Raw genomic sequence first — 6,000 nt, forward strand, 5'->3', positions numbered from 1 at the left:
AAATTGTGTGTGTGTGTAGACAGTCTTCCTCTGTTGCCCAGCCTGGAGTGCAGAGGCATCATCACGGCTCACTGCAAGCTTAAACTCCAGGGCTCAAGTGACTCTCGCCTCAGACCCCTGAGTAGCTGGGTCTACAGGCTTATGCCTCCATAATTTTTTCCTATTTTTAGTAGAGACGGGGGTCTCGCTCTTGCTAAGGCTAGTTTTCAACTCCCGAGCTCAGGCAATCCTCCAGTTGCGGCCGCCCAGAGTGCTACCATTACAGCGTGAGCCACCACACCCGACCAAGAGAAAAGAAAATTCCGAAAAAATTCCAGAGGAAAACATTCTGGACGCGCTCAACTGTCCTCACACAAGTAGAGAAGACCGGGGGTGGGGAGTTTTCAAGCCCCTGTGTTTAGTTTGTATTTGCCCCGCCAACTGCATCTTCTTTCCCATGTCCTAGGCCCACAGGCGGGATCCTATTCGCTCCCAAGGCCCCAGATCCACGTCGTCCTCGGATCTCACCCCGCACGGTTGGTGCAGCTGCACCCGGAAGGCCCCAGCACTCAGGGGCTCCGCACGTCCCTCCCAGCCAGGGCCTCAAGGTTCCGTCTTGCTCCGGGGTAGATTGCGTAACTCCAGCTTCCTGGTCACTAAAGGGGTGGGGGTGAAAAAGGGCGGTTGAGAGACGCCACTGAGGGTACACACAGGCGTCTGCAGCGTACAGACACGCCACCTGGCCTGGGTCTCCAGGACCCAGCTCCCAGCTCACACCCCAAGCCACGCCTTCTTGGCGTCGCCGACGTCATCTGCTCCCGACTCGATCATGTGATTTGCGCACGGCTTCCGGGCGGGGCTGCGAGATGAGGCTAAGGCTCGCGGTAGCTGTTCTCCATACTCGCTGTTGCTGTGACATTGTTGTCTTTGTCATCCGCTTCAATCCCAATTTTCGCCACCTTTTCTTAAGCCCAGGTAGGGGCCAGGGTGCTCGGGACTCGGGGGCAGGCGGGTCGGGAAGCCGGATCGCAGTGACTGGGGGCGCTGGCTACGCTCACAGTCCGAGCCTTCCTTACACGTGCTGCTTCCTTGTAAGGTCCTGTTGAGCGCGTTCAGAACGTTTTTCTCAGAGGAGACGCGGGGGCTATAGGACTCCTCACGCCGTGCTTCTGAGTGTCTCTTTCAGAAGAGAAGTGGGGCTTCTTCGTGACCTGGAGGGACCCCAAAAGGCAGGGTGGGACATGTGACCTCGATGGACAGCAATAGGAGGGATGGGGACTTGTAACCTTAAGGGACCCCACTAGAAGAGATGGGACTTGACACCTGAAGGAATCTCACCAGGAGCCTTGAGATCGTGGGTAGACCTGCCTCAAGGTGTTGTAGAGGTAGCTCATGCAGGCTGAGGGTCTAAAGCTAGGTGGTGGTTCAGAAGTGCAAGCAGAAGCTGACTGTATTTGTCCCCTTTTAGGTGGGAGTCATGGCCGAGGTGATGGTTCTTCAAAATGGGATAGCTTATTGTCACAGAAGCTCTTCTGTAAGATACGCTGGTAAGACAAGTTTCAGGACCCCCAGCTCTGCATTCCCACGTGCTCCCAAGGCCCCAGGTCCACATTGTCCTCCTCTCACCCCGCCCTGGGTTTGTGCTGCTGCACCGGGAAGGCCCCAGCACCCAGCGGCTCAGCATGCCCCTCCCAGCCAGGCCCTCAGGGCCTTGCTCTACCCTTCTTAGGCCCGCATTTTTCAACTGTTAGTTCCTAGGAAAAAAAAATCTTTGTGGAATCTAATTTATGTGCCCTGACTTACACCCTAGTCCAGAAGTCTGAACTACACTACAAAAGTTAACTTTTGTATAACTACTTGATATGGCTATTTGTGGTAGTAATGAAGCACCCCGCTAGAATTGTAGTGCCGCAGAGTAATGTGGAAGTTTAGCTTGTACATTTACCCCTTGTGAGACACCTTCCCTTACTCCCTCAGCCAGAAAGGCTCTTTCTCTGAGAGTTATCTGTAGCAGTAGGCTCCTGGAACCAAGCTCAACGTGACTAATTGAATTCCATGGTCTATTTTCCCTTCAGTCTCCCGCTGAGAGTGGACTTTGGGATTCCGAGGGTGTGGAATTTGGGTGAATGTTGCAAGCCTCCAGCGTGCCTGGGTCTGTGGTAACCCTGTGCATTCCTACAGTGCTTGCTAGAACAGCTCTGAAATGGTTTGAGGCCTTGCCCTGCTCCATCCAGAGCAAGGTTATAGAAATTTCAGACAATCAACTTGCCCCCTTCTGGATCTGATATACTGGACATTGTATAGATGTACACTGTGTAATGTGGCAGCCCCTTGGCATAAATTACATTTAAAATTCAGTTTTGGCTGGGCATGGTACCTAGCACTCTTGGGGGGCCAATGCAGGAGAATTGCCTAATCTTAGGTGTTCAAGACCAGCCTGAGCAAGAGCAAGACCTCATTAGCTGAGCATTGTGGCAGGCACCTGTAGTCCCAGCTACTTGGGAGGCTGAGGCAGGAGGATCAATTCAGCCCAGTAGTTTGAAGTTGCTGTGAGCTAGGCTAATGCCTCAGAGTGAAACTCTTTCTCCCAATAAATAAAATAAAATTCAGTTTTTCAGACACACTAGCCACATTTCTGGTGCCCCACATGTGGTCACCTTATTTGGATTGTGCAGATTGAAGAACTTTTCTGTCTGCAGAAGTTATTTTGGATAGTTCTGATGTAAAAGATGAGGAGTGTTATTGAGTATTTACTATGCTCCAGGCTCACTACAGATTTTAATTTTTTATTATAGTTTCAAAGCAAAGTCAGAGGGATGATAAAAGTAGGAGTTGAACCAAAATAGAAAGGAATAACAGCCCTGAGAGACTGATGGGATGCGATATTTACAATTAGAAGGGAAAGCAAAAAAGAAGCAAAGTTCTGCAGGCGGACTGACTGCCCCCAGAGCTAATGAGGGGTGAGGTCAGTGCCCCTGATCTTATTCGTGGGAGAGGAGAGCACCGATGGTTGAACACCTCTTTTGTGCCAGACCTCTTAATTCTTCACCTAGTTTAAATTTTACAGACATTTCACCATAAGGTAGTATTAGATTCAATACAAATGAAGAGCCCAAGGTCAGGATTGTGTGTCCAGGGTTGCCTAACCAGAAACTGGTAGATATAGTTTGACCAGGCCTCTCTAATCCTGCATCCTGTAGCATGCCATTCCTGGAAGCCTAAGTAGCATCTACACAGAAGCAGTTGGGAAATTTGAGTTGGAGGGAAATGGGTGCAGTAAGGGATAGGCTATTATAGGAGGGTTGTTGTCAACTTATTCATAGCATGAAAGACATAGCTCCTGTGTTCTCTGGGTGATGGGTCACCTTCTTTCTTGAAGGTAGAGGCTTCCAGAGACCTTTGGTCCAGGACCAATTAGAAAACATGTGGCGGCTGCTGTTGGGAAGTGCTTTTCCATGAGTCCTACGTTTCTCCAGTCTTGTCAGTAAGGCACTGGTTGCCTTTTTCCATATTATCTTTCAAAGGATGATTGTGCAGCAGACACCTTGGAATGTAAGAGGCAGTGCTTTCATCCAGAGCAGAGAGCAGACATTCTTGTTCTCTTTCTTTTTTTTGAGACAGTCTCACTTTGTCTCCCTCAGTAGAGTGCTGTGGCATCATAGCTCATGGCAACCTCAAAGTTTTGGGCTCCAGTGATTCTCTTGCCTCAGCCTCCCAAATAGCTGGGACTACAGGCACCCACCACAATGCCTGGCTATTTTTAGAGATGGGGTCTTGCTCTTGCTCAGGCTGGTCTCAAACCAGTGAGTTCAGGCAGTCCAACCGCCTCGCCTCCCAGAGTGCTAGGATTACATGCGTGAGCCACTTGGGCCATTCCTCTAACAGCTTTCTGCGTGTGCAGGTGCCTTCCATCCCTCTTTGCATTTCCATGTAGGAACTGGGGCTTGAGAGGCTGGTAGAAAATACAGCTGCTCTTGCTGTGAATTGAGTCATCAGTTGTTCCTTGTCTCTAATCAAGGAGTTCTGTGTTTTTATCAGTGTCCATGAACCTGGCAAATGACCTTGTTAGCTGCAGAGGGGGCAGCTCAGATCTTCCCAGTTCCTGACAGTCACCTTCACCCAGCGGTTCCCAGCACATGGCATGAAGGTGTCTACCATCCCTCCGTATTTCAGCATTCCCAGGATATCAGCTAGAGGAAAACTATGAGATGTTTTCTCCAGTGGCCGCCAGGTTGTTCCATAGAAGCTGTGCCAGTGGTAAGTGTGCAAGTGTGCAGGAAGGGTCTCACCTGGAAAGTCACCTCACTTCAGTTTTATTTGTTAATTTTTCTTAAGTCACCTGGTCAAGAAGAAGTTCAAAGGCTATCAACTTACTCTGATCCTCCCATATTATAAGTCACAGAAACTACTTATAAAGTGATTGAGTCATAGAATGGTTAATTGTCTTCAAGCTCACAAGACTATTTTAGGACAAAGAGTTGTTTAGTGTCTGGATTCATGTGCCCTGATTCTTGGGATTGGTATTTGACTGCCTATGTGGTTTGTGTTTGACCTACCGTCTCCTAGAATCTTGTAAGGTCTATGGTGTGGCAAGCTGAAAGGGGCCACACTAAGGTTGGTCAGTGGCCTCTCAGCTCAGTGGGATTGGATTTAGGATTCCAGAAGCTAGGTTCAGTTTCATCCCTTGTGGCAGTACAAATTAATAACAATCTCTAGTTATGTGAATTATGTTACTTAATTTTTCACAATGCGCCTCTGTGGTGTTTCTAATTTCATTTTTACAGATAAGAATGTGGATACCGAGTACGAGGCTTGTCCGTGTTGATACACATAATGAGGAGTGAAGCAAAATTTAAACCCAAGTCTTTGCACCTTAATTGAGCAGGTTTGAAGCCTCATGTGCCTCCCTCCAAGGAGGAGTCAGGAATTTTCTGGTTCTTGGCCTCCTGATGGGAGGTGGTATGAGTCACTCAGACTTGGGCTACGGATCTGACGGACATTCTCTGACCCCCAGTTTGGGTGCCACATTCTCTGCACCTGGAATGAAGAGCCTTGCTGTACATCAGGATCAGACCTGGGCCCTTCTGGCATTTCTTGAATGGAAAACAAGGGATATTTAATAAATAATGGTTTTAAATGTGATTCAGTCTGGCCTCTTCTTTCCATGTGCTACATGCAAAAATAAGGAAGACTCTGCCCCTTAGTTGTCAGCTAAGGTAACCCAGGTATTTGTCCATTATCAATGCTTATGGCTCGTGGATGGCCACGTCGAACTTGGTGATAACCTCATGTGCATGCGCCTCCTCTTTCAACTTCTGATGGCATATGGTGGTGATGTTTACCACAGAGCCAAGAGCCAACCAGCTGAAATCTGCAACAGAGCAATGGACACAAAAGCGCTGTTACCAGAATCTTTATCTAGACCTGGAATGGGTTCCAGTAATGTTCGCCCATTGGCTCGATAACCCTTGTCTCTTCAAATACTCTCAGGTATTCAAGTATTGAAACTAAATGACGGGCGGCGCCTGTGGCTCAGTGAGTAGGGCGCTGGCCCCATATGCTGAGGGTGGCGGGTTCAAACCCAGCCCCGGCCAAACTGCAACAAAAAAATAGCTGGGCGTTGTGGCGGGTGCCTGTAGTCCCCAGCTGCTTGGGAGGCTGAGGCAAGAGAATCGCTTAAGCCCAGGAGTTGGAGGTTGCTGTGAGCCGTGTGACGCCACGGCACTCTACCCGAGGGCAGTACAGTGAGACTCTGTCTCTACAAAAAAAAAAAAAAAAAAAGAAACTAAATGACAGGAAGTGGTAGCCTTAGTATGTGCAGTCTGCCCCAGATAACCTCCGTTTTCATTTGAAAAGTAACAGTCACAGTACACCATTGCACCTGTATGACTAGTTTCTTTAGATCAGCGGTTCTCACCCTGTGGGTCGCGACCCACAGGAACTATATTAAAGGGGCGCGGCATTAGGAACGTTGAGAACCACTGATCCTAGATCAATGTTGGTGACGTTGTCATGGAATGT

The 6,000-nt window shown here is 48.9% G+C and overlaps 1 long non-coding RNA gene and 1 other non-coding gene across 2 annotated transcripts; both read left to right on the forward strand.

The window, feature by feature from the left end:
- Positions 1 to 812: 812 nt before the first annotated feature.
- On the forward strand, positions 813 to 5,121 carry LOC128560360 (uncharacterized). Its single transcript, XR_008372940.1, has 4 exons — positions 813 to 954; positions 1,448 to 1,526; positions 4,018 to 4,236; positions 4,764 to 5,121. It is a non-coding gene; the product is annotated as an uncharacterized LOC128560360 (long non-coding RNA).
- Positions 2,109 to 2,241, forward strand: LOC128560615 (small nucleolar RNA SNORA9). Its single transcript, XR_008373093.1, has one exon. It is a non-coding gene; the product is annotated as a small nucleolar RNA SNORA9 (small nucleolar RNA).
- Positions 5,122 to 6,000: the final 879 nt, after the last annotated feature.

This window comes from Nycticebus coucang, chromosome 11, assembly GCF_027406575.1.
Source record: "Nycticebus coucang isolate mNycCou1 chromosome 11, mNycCou1.pri, whole genome shotgun sequence".
Classification (NCBI taxonomy): Eukaryota; Metazoa; Chordata; class Mammalia; order Primates; family Lorisidae; genus Nycticebus; species Nycticebus coucang.